The following is a 22,787-nucleotide window of genomic DNA, read 5'->3' as shown; positions in this document are numbered from 1 at the left end:
TAATTTCCTGTGAGATCCAGCTCCATCAGGTGTGAAGGGTTTGATCTCAGAGCTGAAGCCAGAGTTTTATAACCTTCTTCAGTGATACCGCAGTCTGAAAGTCTAGAACAGAAAGGAATTGTAACATTTAGCTGATTAAACTATTTAAAAAAAAAAAAACCTATACAATACATGAAGTAGACAAGGGAGTTCTTCCAGTTCTGTAATGGTGAGATGCAGAGAGTAGATATATAGAAATATTTTTTCTCGTGTCAGAAATAAATCTTGTCCAGACTGCAAAAAACTGAAACTAAGACTGAAACTATCAGTTAAAAAACATTTTGGTTAACTGAAAAAAAAAAAAATTAAAATTCATAATGAATGAATAAATGAAATAAAACTATCTTTGCTAGTTGAGGGGTCTGTTAGGTATGAGCTACCATATAGTGAGTGCTTTGAATATTTTTGCACCAGTCTTCACAATTCACCCATATGACAGCACAAGGATAGAAAACCAAAATTCTAGACAATATTTGGAGCAGCTTCGTCAAACAACGTTTAAGAACTTGAAAATGTTGAATCACACACCAAGTGTTCAGATCCATGATGTTCCCTCTAATTTGCTAAGCTATGAGTGATCAGACGAGGCCGATCCTGATGAGCGAGGATCAGAAGAGAACTTCTCTAGGCCTGAAGCTGTGATTAAGTTTTATGGTGATTACCATGATGATGAAAAACTAAGTGATGTGGAGATCTTAAGATCATCTCGTTTCCCATCTGATGGATCTCTGACTTTCCTTGCCATGTCTATAAAACTTAAATATAGTATTGACAAAGTTACAGTTACTTTTGTACCAAGTCAATAATTAAATATCATTGTGCAGTATAGACAGATGTTTAATTATAAAAGAGAGTTCCCTTTCAGTCGGTCACTCTCGACGCCACGTCGGATGACCGACGAATATGGGATATCGCTTCGATAGACCAATCTACTTCGAGTGTAAACTAAACGAGCCAATGCACATTGGCATGCAATTATTGCATCCAGCTGCCGCTGATCACTGCGTGAGTATAAGAGGGCAGCAGGTGCAATGCATACCAGCTTTTCGCTTCGGAGCCGAGCGTTAGTATCGCTCTGCTCAACTGTGTCTGCTGTGAACTACGAGTTCAGCACGCTCTCGGAAGCTTCGTGTGTTGGCGAGACGGCGCTTCAGCGGCGGTCGTTCCTGTGTCGAGTGGATTGCACACTTCAGGTTGCACTACCCCTGTCGTGTTGCAAGCGGCCAATTCCCCTGTGCGCCTCAGCACTAAAAGAGCATTTCCTAAAAGAGCAAATTTCTCTAAAAGAGCTTCACGGGTGCGTCTTTATAAAGACGACGGATCGTCCTTATAAGGATACCGTTTCACCCGTGCGTTTCTGGGTGCGGTCGTTACCTGGCAACGGGTGATGGTCACGATCGCTGCCTCACGTGTCTGGGCGTCGAGCACGCTGAGGTGGCTTTCGTGGATGAGTCATGTTCTCACTGCGGGAATATGACCATCTCGGAGCTGCAAACCAGGCTCCGCTACCTTCAGGGGGGCGGAGTCCCGTTGCCGCGGCCGCGATCTGGGACTCGTTCTACGCAGATTATTGGTTGTATAGATAAAGTTTGCCATACTGCTTGTGCTAATGGTTCCACTGATAAAGTAAAGAGCAAGGGCGATAATGGGCATCCTTGATGGGCGCCCCTGCCAAGAACAAAAGAGGAAGATGCTAAGGAGCCTGTAAGAACCCGTGCTGAACAACAATTATAAAATGTTTTAACCATTTGAATAAATCCCTGTCCCGCCCCTACATGATCCAGAACCACCCAAAGAAAACTCCACTATATCCTATCAAAGGCCTTCTCTGCATCCAAGGATATGACCGTGGAGGAGGTCGGACAGGAACTGGACCTATGAATAATATGTAGAAGTTGCCTGATGTTATCGGGGGCAAATCGGTCTTTGAGAAAACCAGACTGGTCATAGTTTATGACTTTATTTATATACCTACTTAGTCTAAAGTCTAAAGATTTAGCAAAGAGTTTTGCATCTGAAGTTATTAAACTAATAGGCTGATAACTGGGACATTCTAAGGGATCTTTGCCTTTCTTGAGTAAAAGGGTTACAAGGGCTGTTTTTTGGTCCCTGTGAAAGGTTCCATTTTCGATCGCAAAATTAAAAGAGTCAAGGATAAGTGGCGAAACTATATCCCAGATGGCAGAAATTAGTTCAGGAGGAATTCCGTCACTACCTGGAGCTTTGTTCTTCGGCATTGAGTCTAAAGCCATCTTCAGTTCATCTAATGATAGTTGGCCATTTAGCATCTCTAAATGTTTTTCATCATATTTGGAGACGGGAAACTGCTAAAGAAAAGATACATTTTGTTGATAACTAGAGGAAGAATTAGAAGTGTATACTTGTTCTTAGTAAGATTTAAAAATCTGATTTATATCTTTGGTTTAAGTGTATAAGATGCCATCCTTCTTTATAGCATGTATATTCCCTCTGGATTCCATCTGTTTAATCCTTAATGCTAATAATTTACTCGGCCTCTCTCCATTAAAATAATAAGACTGTTTTGTGTGGTCCATAATAAACTGGGCTCTGTGTAAGAGCAACTCTTTTAACTCTGATTTAAGTGCATTTATTTTTTTTTCTTTTTGCTGACGATGAGTATTTTTGAGATTCTGTTCCACCACCTGAACTTGTCTCTCCAATTCAATTCTACGGCCATTTCTAGACCTCTAACAAAATGAGAAGAAAGCAATGCATTTCCCTCTAATAAAACACTTTGTTACCCCCCATAGCACTTGAGGGTTATTTGTCGAGCCCTTATTCAATTCAATAAACTCTACCAAGGAGGTGTGCAATTGTGATATGAATTATTTGTAAAGAAGTAGAGATTTATTAAATCTCCAACGTTTGTTTCCAGAGGAAATCGAAAATTGGAGAAGATAAAAAGTAACCGGCGAATGGTCTGAAAGAAGAAGTGATAAAATATCAGTGACTTCAAAAAACAGAATGAAAGCTGGTGATATGAGCAGGTAGTCAGTGCGAGAGTAGGATTTATGGCGAGCTGATAAAAAGGTATGGTCTTTGACAGCCTCATTCCTCAATAGCCATATGTCACACACGTTGACCTGTTTAATAAAATCCTTGAATTACTTTGAAGAGGTCTGATCCGAATGTGATATTTAAGATCTATCAAGTTAGGGATTTTGCACAGCATTGAAGTCGCTTTCTATGACAAGGTGATAGTCATTTAAATTTAGTAAAATGCTGACAAGATGCAGATAAAACACACTATCATATTCATTGGGAGCATAAACTGAAATAAATGCGCATTTAGTATTGGACCATGTACCAAGTATACAAGTAATACGACCATCTGTATCACTCCTAGAGCAATGTATGGAAAAAAGAAGACGCCGGGCCATCAAAATCAAAACTCCTTTAAATTTCTTATCAGAGGAGGAAAAATAAACTAATTTATAATATCTATTTTGAAATCAATGTACATCGCAAGTTTTCAGATGAAATTCCTGTATTCGTGCAACAGAGATCCGTTTAAATCTTAAATAGTCCAAGCATTTGGCTCTATTAATGGGGCCATTCAAACCGTTGACATTCCAAGACTATAAATTAAGAGCCATAATTCAATTGAATAACTGTACATTTTACTAATTAAGAAACACAAATTAGTCGACTTATAATGATAGTTCATGGCATCTGTAACAATAAGGGAGCAACAACAAGAACGGAACAGAAAGACAGTAAGTGGAGACTAAGAACAAACTCTCCTACCTAACTTTGTCTGGATACATGGCCACCATAACAGAGGATCACCTGAGTCCAAGACCAACTAGGTGTCTCAGTACACTAAAGTAGTGCTCAGCATAGTCGGGATATCAGTCTACATCTTTTACTGGAGACAGCGCACTGTTATCCGTTAACATTTCCACTGGCATGCTGTCACGTAAGGGCAGAGACGCAGCAAGTGCCTGTTGTTGGTCAGCAAAAGCTTCCATGTCAGCCGGCGTTTGGAGATGAGAGGTTGATCCGCGATGAGTCACCTTGATCGTAGCAGGATATATCATGAAGGATGAGATCCCGAGTTGCGTGAGTCTTTTCCTAAACTGATTAATCTCACATCTTTTCATGGTGGTTTGATTGCTGTAGTCTAGAAAGAAGAGAAGCGAGCTGCCCTTGTGTATTATTTGTCCCGCGGCTCGAGCACCTTTGAGGATAGCGTTCCTGTTCTGGAAGCGAAGCAGTTTGAAGATTAGAGCATGCAGGCTCTTTCTGTTGCTGTCACCATTATATATAGATGATGCGCCCTGTTGATTCCGATTGGTCTGTTTTTAAGTGACAGGATCCACCGTGGTAACTGAGCTTGCATGAATCCTAAAGCATCACTGCCTTCTTACCCTTCTGCAAGGCCGACAAGACGAATGTTACCTTGACGGCTTTTATCTTCTAATCTCGCCATTTTGTCTTGAAGTGTATCAACGGCTAGCTTAACTTCGGCCGAGTCTTGCTTAACTTTCCGAACAGCTGTCTGGATATTGTCAAAATTATTACTGATCAGTCTCATCTCTTCTTCCAGTGATCCAATTCTTTTGGCGATCAGTTGAAATTCCTCCTGAAAATTTCCCAAACGACACCGAACTGTAGCTTTAGCTCATCAGCCACCATGGCACGCAGTGCCTCATTAATGGCTTTTTCTGTCGTTTTTTCTCCGAGAGGATGGCAGAAGCTGTCGTTTAGCCATCACAGAAAAGTATGCTAATATAAGGAAATAAATATAAAAAAGTTGTGCCGAGAATATAACTTAAACTAATGGTTTATCGACACCGGGTCAGGGAGCCATCTCTGTCAGCGGGTCATGTGATCTCCCTGATCTTTCAAATTGATAGCTTTTGGTGCAACAAATTGTGCAGCATATTACTAAAATAACTTGAATATTGAATATATAAACTGCAAATAATTTATTTCATATTATTTCATCACGTCTTACCTCAGGGTAATCAGTTGACAGTTTGGATCCTGCAGTAAATCACTGAGCTCCTTCACTCCTGATTGTCCAGGATCATTTCCTGTGAGATCCAGCTCCATCAGGTGTGAAGGCTTTGATCTCAGAGCTGAAGCAAGAGCTTTATAACCTTCTTCAGTGATATTGCAGTCTGAAAGTCTAGAAAAAAGTCATTATTGCATGTGCATGATCAGCACTAATATAAATGAGGTAAAATTCATATAAAATGATGTAACCCAAAAACAATGCTATACAATTTATAATTAACATATTCATTCGCAGTGACAGTATTTAATGCAATATATATATGTACTAAACTATAAACGTATTTTCAGAAGTACAAATGAAAATACACACTTTAGTTTCTCCAGTCTGCATTGTGGATTTTGCAACAGATTACAGATATTCTCTGTTCCTAAATTTCCTAGTTTATTCCCACTCAGATCCAGCTCTATCAGGTTTGAAGGATTTGAATTAAATGCTGAAGTCAGAGCAGCACAACCTTCTTCTGTAATACTGTTATTATTCAGCCTGCAGAAAAAAAGACAGGAAACATTTGTCAGTTTATCTTGAAAACATTTTAATGAACAGCAATGACAGTCTTTATCTTAACCAGGTAGTGAAAATATAACAACAAATAATATTGTTATTAAAAGATATTATATTCACATCAGTGTGTTGAGTGTACAGTGTTTATCCTGCAATAGAGCAGTGATCTGATTGACTTGTGTGTCTCCTAGTTCACGTCCACTCAGATTCAGCTCTCTCAGGAGTAATGGGTTTTTACCCACAATTCCAGTCACATACTGACAGCCTTCATCTGCAGCAGGACCCAAAAACCTGCAGAAGAGAACATAAACAAGGATTCAATTAAGTTCTCAACTTAACTTGGTAGTCCAAAATGTAAAATATTGCTTAAAACTTGAGAGGTGTTTATTTATATTTAATATTAATCAGTGTTACCCTTGACAACAATAGACTGGGCAGCTTATGTGACTGAAATAATACTTCTATAAAATAAGTCACCTTAATTATATATTTTTTATACGATTCTCACCTCAGTATCTTCAGTTGACAGTTTGGATCCTGTAGCAAATCACTGATCTCCTTTACTCCTGACTGTCCAGGATAATTTCCTGTGAGATCCAGCTCCATCAGGTGTGAAGGGTTTGATCTCAGAGCTGAAGCCAGAGTTTTATAACCTTCTTCAGTGATACCGCAGTCTGAAAGTCTAGAACAGAAAGGAATTGTAACATTTAGCTGATTAAACTATTTAAAAAAAAAAATACCTATACAATACATGAAGTAGACAAGGGAGTTCTTCCAGTTCTGTAATGGTGAGATGCAGAGAGTAGATATATAGAAATATTTTTTCTCGTGTCAGAAATAAATCTTGTCCAGACTGCAAAAAACTGAAACTAAGACTGAAACTATCAGTTAAAAAACATTTTGGTTAACTGAAAAAAAAAATTAAAATTCATAATGAGTGAATAAATGAAATAAAACTATCTTTGCTAGTTGAGGGGTCTGTTAGGTATGAGCTACCATATAGTGAGTGCTTTGAATATTTTTGCACCAGTCTTCACAATTCACCCATATGACAGCACAAGGATAGAAAACCAAAATTCTAGACAATATTTGGAGCAGCTTCGTCAAACAACGTTTAAGAACTTGAAAATGTTGAATCACACACCAAGTGTTCAGATCCATGATGTTCCCTCTAATTTGCTAAGCTATGAGTGATCAGACGAGGCCGATCCTGATGAGCGAGGATCAGAAGAGAACTTCTCTAGGCCTGAAGCTGTGATTAAGTTTTATGGTGATTACCATGATGATGAAAAACTAAGTGATGTGGAGATCTTAAGATCATCTCGTTTCCCATCTGATGGATCTCTGACTTTCCTTGCCATGTCTATAAAACTTAAATATAGTATTGACAAAGTTACAGTTACTTTTGTACCAAGTCAATAATTAAATATCATTGTGCAGTATAGACAGATGTTTAATTATAAAAGAGAGTTCCCTTTTAGTCGGTCACTCTCGACGCCACGTCGGATGACCGACGAATATGGGATATCGCTTCGATAGACCAATCTACTTCGAGTGTAAACTAAACGAGCCAATGCACATTGGCATGCAATTATTGCATCCAGCTGCCGCTGATCACTGCGTGAGTATAAGAGGGCAGCAGGTGCAATGCATACCAGCTTTTCGCTTCGGAGCCGAGCGTTAGTATCGCTCTGCTCAACTGTGTCTGCTGTGAACTACGAGTTCAGCACGCTCTCGGAAGCTTCGTGTGTTGGCGAGACGGCGCTTCAGCGGCGGTCGTTCCTGTGTCGAGTGGATTGCACACTTCAGGTTGCACTACCCCTGTCGTGTTGCAAGCGGCCAATTCCCCTGTGCGCCTCAGCACTAAAAGAGCATTTCCTAAAAGAGCAAATTTCTCTAAAAGAGCTTCACGGGTGCGTCTTTATAAAGACGACGGATCGTCCTTATAAGGATGCCGTTTCACCCGTGCGTTTCTGGGTGCGGTCGTTACCTGGCAACGGGTGATGGTCACGATCGCTGCCTCACGTGTCTGGGCGTCGAGCACGCTGAGGTGGCTTTCGTGGATGAGTCATGTTCTCACTGCGGGAATATGACCATCTCGGAGCTGCAAACCAGGCTGTTGCCGTTGCCGCGGCCGCGATCTGGGACTCGTTCTGGCGGCCGACAGACGAGAACCACTTCCGGCAGTAGCGCGAGTGGTTTGAGGGTCACAGTGGTGGCAAACCCCGCAGGGAACCAACCCTCTGGGGACCACCACTCCTCTAGCACCTCCGATCCAGTGGAGCAACCCACGGAACGCGCTGGGCCCTCTTCAAGGAGCGTACCAGCGGTATCCAGTGGGACTCCCCCCGACCAGATGTCGATCTCAGCATTGGAGGGAGAGCTTTCGGATCACGGTTCGGCTGCGCTACCATCCTCTGGGATGGTGACAAAGCCTGATTCGGATTCCGAAGTGGCAGCTATGCTTTCCCGGGCCGCCGAGAGGGTAGGGCTCGAGTGGAATCCCCCACCGCGTCCCGAGCCCTCACGGCTGGATGATTGGTTTCTCGGGGTGGTGCGCGCTCGTTCTCAGCGCCCCACCCCAGTGCCTTTCTTTCCGGAAGTGCTTGACGAGCTCACCAAGTCGTGGATGGCACCTTTTACTGCCAGAAACCAGCCGGTGGGCTCCTCCTCCCTCACCACCCTCGAGGGCGGTGCAGCGAAGGGGTATTCAGGAATCCTGTCGGTGGAGCGGACGGTAGCGATGCAATTGTGTCCTAAGTCTGCCGCCTCCTGGCGTGGAGACCCGGTGCTCCCTTCCCGGGCCTGTAGGCACTCGTCTGGTCTGACCGGCAGTGCCTATGTGGCTTGTGGGGAAGCTGCTTCCGCCTTACACGCTATGGCGTTACTGCAGGTGCACAAGGCTAAGGCACTGAAAGACCTGCACGAGGGTGGTCACGATCCAGCGCTTCTGGAAGAGCTCCGAACCGCCACTGACCTTGCGCTTCGAGCAACGAAGGTCACCGCATGTTCGCTGGGTCGTGCGATGTCCACATTAGTGGTCCAGGAGCGCCATCTGTGGCTGGGTCTGGCAGACATGAGGGACACCGACAAGGTCCGGTTTCTCAATGCCCCTGTGTCCCAGACCGGCCTCTTCGGCGACGCAGTCGAGATCTTGGCCCAGCAAGTCTCGGCTGCCCAGAAGCAGACTGAGGCGATCCGACACATCCTGCATCCTGGCAGCTGCTGCTATTTCTACCCACCCGCCGGCTGCAGTGCCCCAGCCTGCTCGTCGCCGAGGGCAGCCCCCTGCATCCGCCCCTGTTCACGCATCGCATCTGCAGCAGCCTCCAAGTGGTGCCATTGAGCTGGGCGCAGGCAGGCTGCCCCTCCCGTCCTGGCCCCCGTCAAACTTGGCGGTGAGCAGAAGAGCAAGAGGCCCTGGGACGGGTGACCCAGAGAGAGGTAGCTGCTTTCTGGGGGATGGTGAAGGCACCTCTCCCTCCCCTGGAGGAGGGCCAGGCGGAGAATCTGGAAATCTCGACAGGAGAGTAGTTTCCTCCCTCTCTGGGTCCCAGGAGGGCACGGAGAGTTGCGGACGGCCAAGCACCGGACCTCACTCATCCTCCTCCTTCGCCAGATGGCAGCAGCGGGCGGTTCGAGAGCGTCAACAAAGGCCCTACTCGCGCACCCTCTGCCAACCTGTGGAACCAGGTGAGCCCTGCACCCCACACTCGCACCACACTCCGGCCTGCTCACAAGCCGCCCGAGTTGGGTCCCTGTGTTCCACCGCGCTGCCCCACTGCGGGTACGGCTGTGGTTCCGCTAGTCCCGCTTGTATGGTTCTTAGGCGCCTGGTCAGCGCTACCCAGCCCGTCTCGCTGGCTTCTGCGAACCATCAGCCTCGGCTATGCGATTCAGATCGCCCGGCTTCCCCCCAAGCTCTGCGGTGTCCGCTACACTACTGTGAAAGCGTCCGATGCCCCTGTCTTGCGGAAGGAGACCGCGGTCCTACTGGCGAAGGCCGCGATAGAGCCGGTCCCTCCAGCCGATATGAGGATGGGGCTCTACAGCCCGTACCTCATTGTACCCAAGAAAAGCGGTGGGTTACGACCGATCTTGGATCTGCGAGTTTTGAATCAGGCCCTCCATCGGCTACAGTTCAAAATGTTGACACAGAAACGCATTTTCAGGTGCGTCCGTCCCCAAGATTGGTTTGCAGCGATCGACCTGAAGGACGTGTACTTTCATGTGTCCATACTTCCGCACCACAGACCTTTTCTGCGGTTTGCGTTCGAAGGACTAGCATATCAGTACAAGGTCCTGCCCTTCCGACTGTCCCAGTCTCCCTGTGTCTTCACGGAAGTCACGGAGGCAGCTCTCGTTCCTCTCAGAGAGCAGAGTGTTCGCATTCTCAACTACTTAGACGATTGGCTGATACTAGCACAGTCTCGAGATCAGTTGTGCGAGCACAGGGATGTGGTGCTCTGGCACCTGAGCCTGTTGGGCCTTCAGGTCAGCTGGGAAAAGAGCAAACTCTCACCATTGCAGAGGATCTCTTTTCTCGGTATGGAGTTGGATTCGGTCGAACAGACAGCACGCCTCACAGAGGAACGTGCACGGTCGGTGCTAGCCTGCTTGAATACATTCAAGAGCAGGACAGCGGTCCCACTGAAACTCTTTCAGAGGCTCCTGGGGCATATGGTGGCCACAGCGGCACTTACACCGCTCGGCCTATTACATATGAGACCGCTCCAGCACTGGCTTTATGGCCGAGTCCTGAGGTGGGCGTGGAAGCGCGGCACTCACCGGGTCCAAGTTACACCGGCCTGTCGCCAAACCCTCACTCCGTGGTCAGATCTGACATTCCTTTGGGCAGGGGTGCCCCTAGAGCAGATCTCCAGGCATTCTGTGGTTTACAAGTGCCTCCACCACCGCCGGGGGGGCCACGTACAACGGGCATGCAGTCTCAGGGGTTTGGACGGGCCCGCAGCTGCAGTGGCACATCAATTGCCTAGAGTTGTTAGCAACGCACCTTGCCTTGAACAGTCTCAAAGGTTTCTTACGAGGCAAGCCGGTGCTGGTCCGATTGGACAACACTGCGACTATTGCGTACATCAACCGCCAAGGTGGTCTGCGCCCTCGTCGCATCTCGCAACTCGCCCGCCACCTCCTCCTTTGGAGTCAGAAGGTTCTGAGGTCACTTCGTGCCATTCACATTCCAGGCCTGCTCAGTCGTACTGCCGACGAGCTGTCTTGAGCAATGCTCCCGGGAGAATGGCGACTCCATCCCCTGACGGTCCAGCTGATTTGGAGGCGGTTCAGAGCCGCTCAGGTAGGCCTGTTTGCTGCTCCAGAGACCTCTCACTGCCAGGTTTTCTACTCCCTGACCGAGGGAACTCTCGGCACGGACACACTGGCACACAGCTGGCCGCGGGGCCTACGCAAGTATGCGTTTCCCCCAGTGAGCCTTCTCGCACAGACATTGTGCAAAGTCCGGGAGGACGAGGAGCAAGTCTTGCTAGTAGTGCCATATTGGCCTACTCGGACCTGGTTCCCCAAACTAGTGCTCCTCTTGACAGCCCCTCCTTGGCCAGTTCCTCTGTGGAGGGATTTACTGACTCAGAGATGGGGCACCATTTGGCACCCTCGTCCAGACCTTTGGAAACTCCCTGGACGGGACGCGGAGGTTCTAGGTGCCCTACCCCAAGAGGTAGTTAACACCATCACTTCGGCAAGAGCACCGTCTACGAGACACGCCTATGCCTTGAAGTGGAACCTGTTCGTTGAGTGGTGTTCTTCTCGCCGAGAAGACCCCCGAAGATGCCCGGTTGCGGTCGTGCTATCCTTTCTGCAGCAAGGGTTGGAGCGAAGGCTGTCTCCCTCCACCCTCAAAGTCCAGGTTGCCGCTATTGCTGCGTACCATGACCCTGTGAATGGGAAGTCTTTGGGTAAGCATGACCTCATCATCATCAGGTTCCTTAGAGGGGCCAGGAGGTTAAATCCATCCCGGCCCCTCTGTATACCCTCTTGGGACCTGTCTCTAGTGCTTAAATCACTACAGCAGGCCCCATTCGAGCCTTTGCATTCAGTTGAGCTAAAGTTTCTTTCATTGAAAACTGTGCTCCTGCTTGCACTGGCCTCCATCAAGAGGGTAGGGGACCTGCATGCATTCTCGGTCGACGATTCGTGCCTAGAGTTCAGGCCGGCTGACTCCCAGGTAATCCTGAGGCCCCGGCCTGGCTACGTGCCCAAGGTTCCCACTACACCCTTCAAAGACCAAGTGGTGAACCTGCAAGCGCTGCCCCTGGAGGAGGCAGACCCAGCCCTGGCTTTGCTTTGTCCTGTTCGAGCATTAAGGTTCTACGTGGACCGGACGCAAAGCTTCAGGACCTCAGACCAGCTCTTTGTCTGTTACGGAGGCCGGCAGAAGGGGAATGCCGTCTCTAAGCAGAGGATGGCCCACTGGATTGTGGATGCCATAACCCTGGCTTATCAGGCTCAGGATGTGCCCTCCCCGTTCAGGTTGCGAGCTCACTCAACTAGAAGTGTTGCATCCTCCTGGGCGCTGGCTCGTGGTGCCTCGCTGACAGATATTTGTAGAGCTGCGGGCTGGGCGACCCCTAACACGTTCGCTAGGTTCTATAGCCTTTGTGTAGAGCCGGTATCCTCCTGTGCTCTCACCTCAAACGGGTAGTGGCACTGAGAGGCCCCGGTTAATGTCGGCTTGCTAAAACTGCTCCAGAGTGTCCGTACTGTAGACCCTGTTGAGATCCTCCATCACCCTAGGCAGCTGGACGCGGCGGAACGTCCGGCACCAGGCCTTCATGATGAATCCGTGAGAACCATGGAAGGCTGGGCTCCATATTGAGACCTAAGCGGTACTCGTATGTGTATAGTCCACGGTATAGCCTTAGAGCCCGTGTTTCCCCGGCAGACTTCTGCCTTCCCAAGAGGGTTTTAATCACCTCAAATTTCTCCGTATACTCCTAAACGGATGCTATATGTGTATTTGCCTCCGAGACCTCCTTCGGGAAGGATGGGGCTTCCGCAGCGTCCCGGCTCCAAGTGGACCGGGTACGTTTTTCCAGTGTTATCCAATCTCACCCAGTGAGGTAGTGCTTTGACAATGGTGAGTGGAGCTACTTGTTCTGAGCCCCGGCCTACACCTAATAGGGGCGCAGGCGGCTCGCACAGGGCACTGGAAGGGGCAGCACCCATGGCGCTTTGATAGGGATCCCATATTCGTCGGTCATCCGACGTGGCGTCGAGAGTGACCGACTGAAAGGGAACGTCTCGGTTACGTATGGTAACCCTCGTTCCCTGAAGGAGGGAACGGAGACGCCACGTCCCGTCGCCATGGTTGCTGTACCGCCGCTGAGCTGCCGGGTTCCCGGCTCGGCTCCTCAGCGAAAAACTGGTATGCATTGCACCTGCTGCCCTCTTATACTCACGCAGTGATCAGCGGCAGCTGGATGCAATAATTGCATGCCAATGTGCATTGGCTCGTTTAGTTTACACTCGAAGTAGATTGGTCTATCGAAGCGATATCCCATATTCGTCGGTCATCCGACGTGGCGTCTCCGTTCCCTCCTTCAGGGAACGAGGGTTACCATACGTAACCGAGACATTTTCACTCGGTCACTGATCTTGTAGCTGAACTGAACTAGCTTGTAGCTGCTGCAGCTGAACTGAGCTGATATTAGCTTCATTGATTGTAAGGGAAAGTCTGTTCACTTTCTGTGCATAAACCATTCATAATTTGAATAAAAGTTGTATTTTTCATGCCAAGTACAGAATGCAAAGTTTCAGGAGTGACAATTTTTTTTTTAAATGAGGGACTGAATCTTAAATAGCAATGCTTGACACTGTGATGAACAGCAACAGATGGGGAAAAAAAACATCTGATGTGTCACAGAAAATTAAGTCTTGCAACAGAGCGGTCACTTGTTCTGTTACCTATAACATGCTTCTTTGTTATGTTATTGCTTTCATTTGATCTTTTTAATACAGTGTTTACATAATTGAACAATTTTTGAAGGCTACATACTAATGTTTTATCATATTTACTTTTAATTATAAATAGCATACAGTAATTTTTCTATACCATATACGGTACTGTAATTCATACCAAGAACTGGGGGTGATGGTAGGGGTAAATGCGCTTCTACTGTGTTGCATGTTTTCATGTGTGGTTTCAGTAGCTTTGTGTGACAGAGAATTGAGTTGTGTGTCATCTGAAATTTTTAGATCCAGTCAGTCAATCCACTTGAGCTTCTGTCAGTTTTGTGTTCTGTGTGTGACTCAAATAAAAGCTGCAGTCAGCTAGGACAACTAAGACTTGACCAAAGAACTTGCGGCTTGATAGGACACTTTTGGTATCACAAAAGTGATAAGGACATCGCTATCTTTGATATTAATTTGGTCACTATCGCTATGGTTATTGGTAAAGAAAACCGGCTAGACTCCCTTTGTATGGATATATAGACATTATTCAGGACGCCACTGTAAACTGCGATGTGAACGGGACATTTTGAGACTCTGACAGTGTAACTTTGCCTAATTTAACATTCATTCAATAATTCAGAGTGTCAAACCCAATTAAAATTACATTTTCTAAGTGATTAATTCTACATGGTATATTCATTCGGTTGCTGATAATGACAGTTCAACATTATCAGAAAAGGTTTACATTAAGCACTCTGCCCACATTTTGGAACAAAGAAGATTCTGTGTCTTTTAATGTACTGTTACATACAAACAGTACTTGTTAAACATAGATTTTGTAAAGAATATTTAAAACAAATCAGACCTTAAGTTTTGGTTGAGCTTTGTCTGTTGTCACACAGTTTACCTCAAAATCTCCAATTTACACTGTATATTCTTCAGTCCAGCGCAGAGCAGCTTCACTCCAGAATCCTGCAGATTATTATTGTTCATGTTCAGCTCTTTCAGACTGGCATCTGATCCAAGAACTCTAGCCAGAGCTGAACAGCTTTTGTCTGTTAAATTACAATCATTTAACCTAGAAGATAAAAATAAATTACATAATTAAGTGGAACATATGCAATACATCTCAGACGGCGCCCCAGGGGAGTGGCATTCACCACAGCACCACACCCCACGAGCACAGAGTGGAAGCTTGCACCAGTCACCCGAGCACGTGTAATCAGTTGTGTGTGTAAATAAACCAGACTCTGGGGCACTTCCCAGCAATACCGAGTCTGCGATTTCATTCACCCTGCGACATATGGTGGAGAATCAGGGCATAATAGGTGAATTGAGACATAGACTTGTGATCGCCAGGTTACTTTAACGATCTCTCCGTTTAATCTAGGAAAACCACTCTCTATCCTAATGGCAAATAGAAGAAATCAGCCACCGCTTGAGCTCTCAGCCTGCCAGCAGCAGTTCACAGTGTGACTCGCCGCTCGACAACAATATACTGACCGGGTCATAGAACAACTACAGCCCAACTTGGCAGGATGAGTGCCCCTCCCGGAAGTGCCAGTCAGAGAAATAAATTTAGGGTGATATGATTTCCGTGATATGCAAAATGTAGACGGAATTGTGGAATAAGGTCAAATGTAATTTGCTGTATAATGCGAAATGTCATGATATTTCTGTATAAATAAATTGAAAGTAGGTCTAACTATCTGGATTAACAGAACTATTCATAAAACTAAGCATTTAAAATCATATTATTGTGAGATACAGAGTGACAACTGATCTTTATATGCATTTTATTTAATCCCTTATAGTGCCATAATTATTTCATTGGTTTATATTACAAGCTTTACTGGTTTATATTGCAAGCTTATATTATAAGTTTTGGCCATATAAAATAACATTTGTATCAAATTATAATTGGGGGGGGGGGGGGGGGGGGGGTGATGGAATATTTTTATTTTATTTTGTTCCCCTTGCGCAAGAATATGAGCTAATCTAACATTTTATATGGCCCATAAAAGCTTGATGAATCAATTATGATACAACATGCATTTTACAAATGAGACCAGAACATGACAAAGTGTATTAAATTACTTGCATTGCTCTTTTGGAGGTTTTGATGACTGCTGATAGTCTAATGAGACACTCATCTGATTTCTTGAATTTCTGAAGCTCAAACTCCTCCAGCTCCTCCTCTGATGTCAACAACACAAATGCCAAAGCAGACCACTGAGCAGGTGAAATATCAGCAGATGAAAGACTTCCTTTGTTAAGGTGGGTTTGAATATCTTCCACCAGAGTTTGATCATTCAGTTCATTTAGACAGTAGAACAGATTGATGGATCTCTCTGGAGACAGATTTGCTTCAAATTTCTGCTTGATGTACTGAACTATTTCCTGTTTGCTGTTGTCATTGTCGTGTTGCTGTGTCCACAGACCTCGTAAGAGTAGCCGATTGGACTGGAGTGATAGACCGAGAAGGAAACGGAGGAAAAGGTCCAGATGTCCATTGTCACTCTCAAGTGCCTTGTCCACTGCAGTCTTGAGCAAATTGATCATGGCTTCATTTTTGGTTTTTGGTTCTGTAGAGTCTTGAACGAATACATTTTTCCTGTTAATGTCTAGAAACAGATGTGCATAAAGGGCTGCTATAAACTCTTGAATGCTCAAGTGCACAAAGCAGTACATGGTACCAAGAATTATACCCGTTTCCTCAAAGATCTGGGTACACATGCCTGAATACACTGAAGCCTTATAGACGTCAATACCACAGGCTTCTAGATCTGTGTCATAGAAGAGCACATTGTTTCTTTTCAGCTGATGAAACGCCAGTTTACCCAGTGAAAGAATTAAATCTTTATCCCAGGAAACATCTGTTGTGTATTGTCCACCATACTTTCGGTGACTCTGCTGGATCTGAAATCGTAGAAAGTGTGTGTACATTTGTGTAAGAGTCTTAGGAGTGTCTTCAGTATTTGATTCCTGCAATGTTTTAGAAGCGTCATCAGCCTGATTGTTTTTCACAACATTATTTATTTTCTCCTCTAAAATGTTCTGGAGAACAGTGGCTGAAATCCAGCAGAAGACTGGGATGTGGCACATAATAAATAGACTCTTTGATTGTTTAACATGATCAGTGATTGCTTTGGCCAGATTCTCATCTGTGAATCTTTTTTTGAAGTACTCCTCTTTTTGAGCATCACTGAATCCTCGTATCTCTGTCAGCCGGTCGATACAGTCAGGAGGAATCTTACTGGCAGCTGCTGGTCTGGTGGTGATCCAGAGGAGAGCAGAAGGAAGCAAATTTCCCTTGATTAGGTTTGTCAGGAGAATATCCAGAGAGGCTGGTGATGATACATCAGACCATGCCTCATTATCCTTAAAGTTTAAAGGGAGTCTACATTCATCCAAACCATCAAGGATGAACAAGACTTTGAATTGATTTCTTCTTGTAAGGTTCAGTCCTTTTGTCTCTGGGAAAAACTGAATTATAAGATCCATCAAACTAATTTTTTCTTTCTCCTTTAAGTTCATCTCTCGGAATGGAAGAGGAAACATGAAGCTGATATCCTGATTTTCTTTTTCTTCAGCCCAATCCAGAACAAACTTTTGCACAGAGACTGATTTCCCGATGCCAGCAATTCCCTTTGTCAGTACAGTTCTTATCTCCTTGTCTTGTTTAGGAGCTTCAAACATCTTTGTGCACACAATTTGTATCTCTTGTGATTCCTGATGTCTGGAAAAAACTTCAATCTGTCTTACCTCATGTTCAGTATTGACCTGTTCACTACAACCCTGAGTGATATAGAGATCTGTGAAGATGTCATTCAGAAGTTTAGAGTCACCTTGCTTTGCAATTCCTTCAAACGCACATTTATACTTTTTCTTTAGGTTACATTTTAGCTGGTGAATGAAGATCAGCTCATCTAAATACAGGGACAGAAACAGATTTGTTTTAGTATTTTAGTTGTAGCATTACTATTCTCATACATTTATAAGTGACAATGTGGCAGATAGTCGAGGGTCTCTTACTTGCTAGAGTATCAGCAGCTTCTTCTTGCTTCATCTTTCTTAGGAAGTAAAGTGTGAGATCAAGAGCTGCTTCTTTGATACTGCATCTGTTCTTATTAAAATCCTTCACAAAGTATTGTAAGTCTTCTTTTTGTAATATTTTCTTAAACTTTCCAAGTTCTTTCTTCAAAAATCTGATTATTTTGCTTTCAAGATCCTAAAAACAAAGAAAAAATTAATGTATTTTTACATGGTTTATGGGTTCTTAAAATGGAATCTAAATGATCAAGATAAATCAGATATCAAATTTATATTTATTTTTTTATATTTATATTTGCAAGTGTTGTTCAGCAACCTATTTGTTTGTTATAAATAAACATGATTAACACTAGAACTACCAAGGCAGTCATTCTGACCATTTTTAAATTTTGAAATGTAATAAATTAAACTTTGTTTAAATTAAACCCATGTTACTACAATGCCCTGACTTTTCCTAAATGTGTGTATATTTTATTACATTGCTATTATTTTAAAATTACAAAACTCAAAAGAATTTACAAAAGTTTTTACCTTGAATGGACAATGCGTGTGCGTTTCATATTTAAGTATTTATATTAATATGACAATATCTGTTTATATTGATTTAATGGGAGGGAGAAATCCTGCCCATACTCAGCTAGGAGAAAAATTATAAAGCACTTATGTTCTTCTACTGAAGTGTAAATGTAATTAAATTAAATAAAACAGCAAAATAACAACAACATCTTCATCAAACAAAAAAGAAATGACCTTAGATACAGTTTGATTAATATGTACATACAACAGGGGTCTAAATGCAGGAAGGTAAGCAGGAGAAGGGGAGGGGTGATTGGGGAGCAACTACCAATCCCATTGCAGATTGCTCATAGGGTGATCAAATTTAAATAACAGGCAATATGGAAAGGCAGCCGGGCCAGCTCATAATGGTGTGGAGGGTAACGAGGATGTGGACAAGATAGCCAAACAGGCCCTTAAACACAATATTGTTGATTTAGAAATACCTTTGGGTAAATCTGAAATGAAAAGTTTAATTAAAACCGCTATTAAAAATATGTGGCAGGAGAGGTGGGATAAAGGAAATAAAGGTCGACATCTGTATAAAATATAAAAACAAGTTGGTTTAGTTAGAATTAGTTATGGCAACAGAAAGGAAGATACAGTCATTTCTCATCTAAGAATTGGTCATTCTGCCCTCAACAAATCACTTCAAATGATAGAGAAACATGGTTCTGGTCAGTGCAATAAATGTGGATTTCCAGAAATTGTAGAGCATGTAATAATCAATTGTATGGCATATGAAAGGGATTTTTTTTGATAATTAATTAATTTAATTTCTGTTGGCATATATTCTTTAACTTTGCCGAACATACTTAATAGTTCTTTCAAAGGATATGAAGCTCTTATTTTTGAAAGCAACTAATTTATATAAGAGAATACAGAAAGGTAGCGTAGGGGGGGTTTCCTCATTTTGTTATTTTTTAAATTATTTAGTTACTTATTTATTTTTTCCTCTCCTGTTTACGTCTGATAACAATGCCTCACACTCCATCCCAGTAGGTGGCGGAATATGCACCAAAGCTGGTTTGCTAACTGCCATTAAACGTTAAAGAAGAAAAAGAAGAAGAAGAAGAAAGACAGCCGGGGTCCTTGTAGCACCAGTTAGCCGTTTGGCTATTAGCCATGTGGGGCTGGGTGTCCTGTGGTGTAGCTCTTTCTCTCAGTTGAAGGTAAGCCTGTATTTTTGTAGTGTACTACTACAAGGGATGTTTTATTGTACTGATGTTAACTGATACGTTTGTAATGATCATAACATGGTTATTGTATTACATTTTAGAACGGTTTGCCCGATGGAATAAATTCAGGACCATTATGTATTTGTTTGGATGTGCACCTTAAAGGTATGGTTCGTAATTTTGAGTTTATTGTTTTTTTGTTATTTGGATGGACTAACACTCATGAAAAATATTCTATTTTTGTATAGGGTGTTTCCATATTCATCCGGAAGAAGGAGGCGAGAACTGGCGCACAATCAAAAATGAAACTTTAATAATCACAAAACAAACAAAACAGTGCATCAGCCCCTCACGGGCGACTGATGTGCGCAAATAAAAAGCCAAACATAAAATAAGGCCCAGGCCTGGTCCACTCTCGTCCTTCATGGTCTTCGCTCCAGTTTTATATCCTTCCATCTCCTACGTGGGACTCGAGACTGGTGGTGGGTCCCAGGTGTAGCTCATCTCCAATCACTCACTCCTCGTTCCCACGTCTCTCGGCCCCGCCCCACTCGTCACAGTGTTGGATGTTGATTGCTAGTCGCTGTTCTCGTATATTGTTTTTTTTGTGTGTTTTATGGTTGTTTAGTTATGTGATAGTTGTGAAAGTGACTGCTCTCTGACTTAGTTGTGGTAATTAATTTCCTAGCCAGTCTTATGTGTGGTTGTTTGTTTAATGTATTGGGTGATTGGTGGCTGGCTAGTGGAATTGTTAATGTATATATATTTTTTGTCTTTTCTTTTCTTTAAATTATGTATTTAATCTATGCTGTTCTTCACCCTTGATGAAGCAGCAGGGGGTATTTTCCCATTGTGATCAGTGGAGAACTAGGAGTACAATTTAATACAGCCCTTATAGGTCTTGTGGGTTGATTTTAGGGGTTAACTAATTGTGAACGTGTATCACATACTCTGGTTTGTAGTGAAGGGCATATGGGGGTTTGCTGTGGTTTTCCCAGAATGCAGTGAAGTGTCTCCTGTATAGGTAGCTCAGGTTTCTTTTGTATTCCTAGTTGGACACTTTAAGAAACCTTTCCCCCTGCCAGCTGAATTAGTTCATGTCCTGAATAATTTAATGGTATTGTTTAATAAAGAATTTTGTATTTTTTTTCTACAACTTATTGTCTTTGATAGATCTGTTTTCTTTCTGTTTTCCTTGGCCCTTGAGGGTGTTACATTTTGGTGTAGTTAGCAGGGTCGAGCTCATTTGGTTGTCTATTGTGCTTTGGGAGCAGTCTAGGTTTTTTTATTTTTTATTTATTTTTTTTGGAAGAGAACAGCGGCTAGCAGGACCAGTGCCTCTTTGCATCTCTCCGGGGTCGTCTTCTGTCAAGCCTTTGAAATGGAGGACGAACTACGACAACTTTGGGCTCGAATGGAGCAGCTTCAGTTGGAAAACAGAGACTGTCAGTGCCCAGGCCAAGTGGGGATGTTAGGGAGAGACAGGCTAGTGGGAGTGATCCTGTATCCTCTCGTAGAGAGCAAGCCGTTTACCTTCCTAGAGAATGCAAATGTCCAAAATTTTCTGGATCCTTGGTTGTTGGGGCACTGTCGGTGGAGGAATGGATAGAAGAGGCACAGAGTTGCATTAGGTTAAGGTATATGTCTGAATTGGATAAGGATTTATTCCTTTTGGACCACCTAGAAGGGGAGCCTCGAAATAAGATTAAATCTTGGCCTCGGAGAATTCTGAACAAATTTGTGATGTCTAGAAAGAAGTGTATGGATGCTCAAATTTTCACATGCCTTATTGGCTCTAATGGAGAGGGTGGAGCAATGTAAGTCAGGTACTATATCAATCACTGAAATCGTTATAAGAGATCAATTTTGTGAAAATGTTTGTGATCCTATGCTTCGTAGGGAACTAAAAAGGTTGGTACAAAGTAGGGAGACTATGTCACTTCTGGAAGTACGGCGGGAGGCCATTCAGTGGGTGGAAGAGGGACAAGTACACACTTCCCCTCATACTTGTGAGGTTCACGTTACACCTAATTGTGAGGTTCCTTGTGCCCAAGTCGTCTTTAGAGCTGACAGAACTTAAGAATATGGTTCTTAAACAACAAGCACAATTGGATTTTTTGGTAAAACACTTGGCCCCTGCTACTGGTAAACCTCCAGTTAAGAATAATCGTTTTAAACGTGCATCTGATGGCCGGCCAATTTGCATTAGATGCAACTTGCCCGGGCATATAGCCAGGTATTGTGAAACTGTCCTAGGTACTCAGATTACTGGGGGCGTATCCATTGGGGAACCAACTAGGCAGTCTGAAAAATAGTGACCCCCAGCATGCAGAGCCACATGCTGGGAGGAACTGTAAATGGCTCCAATGTGGATTCTTTAGTTTATGATCGGTTAGTAGGACCATGTCCAATGTTGAGTATGAAGATGAGTAATGTGGATGTTCCGTGTTTAGTAGACACCAGTTCTGTGGTGACCACTGTGACTGAGAGTTTTTTTTCAATAAATGTTTTTTTTTTAATTTAAAGAAACAGGATTGTGAGTGGCTTGGTCTAAAAGCTGCTAATGGGCTTGATATACCTTATGTAGGCTACGTCGAATTAGATGTGATTGTTTTGAATCAGTGCATTCCAAAGCGGGGTATTTTGATTATCAAGGACTGGATCAAGGATTTCTCATTTCACCTGCCCTCTTACATGCAGATTATGGTACATTATATGCTCCTATTACCAATGTGAGTTCCTTGGATGTTTGGCTTCCTCCTCGGAGAGTGGTGGGCACCGTACAGGTGGCGTCGGTTGCCGTGGAAGCTCCAGTTTCATTGGAATTTTCAGTCAGCGAGATGGCTTCAGAACATGTGGCTATCATAGCTACTCAACAAGTCCCGACTGAGAAGATTGTAGAGGGTTTAGAATTTCCCTCTTTTGATGGGCTAACTGAGGAGCAAGCCATTCAAGCCAAGTCTCTCCTCCTTAGGTATTCTAGTCTGTTTTCCAAAGATGAGGGAGATTTAGGTTGTACCGATCTTATTACCCATGAGATTCCGTTACAGGATGAGGTCCCTGTCCGCCAGCCTTACCGCCGTCTTCCGCCATATGACTTGGTGAAAAAGCATATTAAACAGTTGTTGGATGGTCAGATTGTTAGGGAAAGTAGTAGCCCTTACTCTTCCCCAATTGTAGTGGTGACAAAGAAAGATGGTAGTATAAGGCTATGTGTTGACTATAGGCAACCTAAATGCTAAGACTCGAAAGGATGCCTACCCCCTCCCTCGAATCATCAGGGGCAAGGTGGTTCTCCACTTTTGACCTGGCCAGCGGATACAACCAGGTGCCAGTGGCAGAGAAAAATAAATTCAAGACTTTTTGTACACCTTTTGGTCTCTTTGAATTTAATCAAATGCCCTTCGGTCTTTGTAATTCACCGGGCACATTTCAACATTTAATGGAGCGTATGTTCGGAGACCAGCGGTATCATTCCTTTTTGCTTTATC

At 43.9% G+C, this 22,787-nt stretch overlaps 1 pseudogene; it reads right to left on the bottom strand.

Annotated features, from left to right (window-relative positions):
• Nucleotides 1–22,162, bottom strand: part of LOC113040516 (NACHT, LRR and PYD domains-containing protein 12-like) — a 52,301-nt pseudogene extending 30,139 nt beyond the window's left edge.
• Between the last annotated feature and the right edge of the window lie 625 nt (nucleotides 22,163–22,787).

Source organism: Carassius auratus, chromosome 22 (genome assembly GCF_003368295.1).
Source record: "Carassius auratus strain Wakin chromosome 22, ASM336829v1, whole genome shotgun sequence".
Lineage (NCBI taxonomy): Eukaryota > Metazoa > Chordata > Actinopteri > Cypriniformes > Cyprinidae > Carassius > Carassius auratus.
Note: the sequence above shows the minus strand (reverse complement) of the source record. Positions and strands in the feature narration are given on the sequence as shown.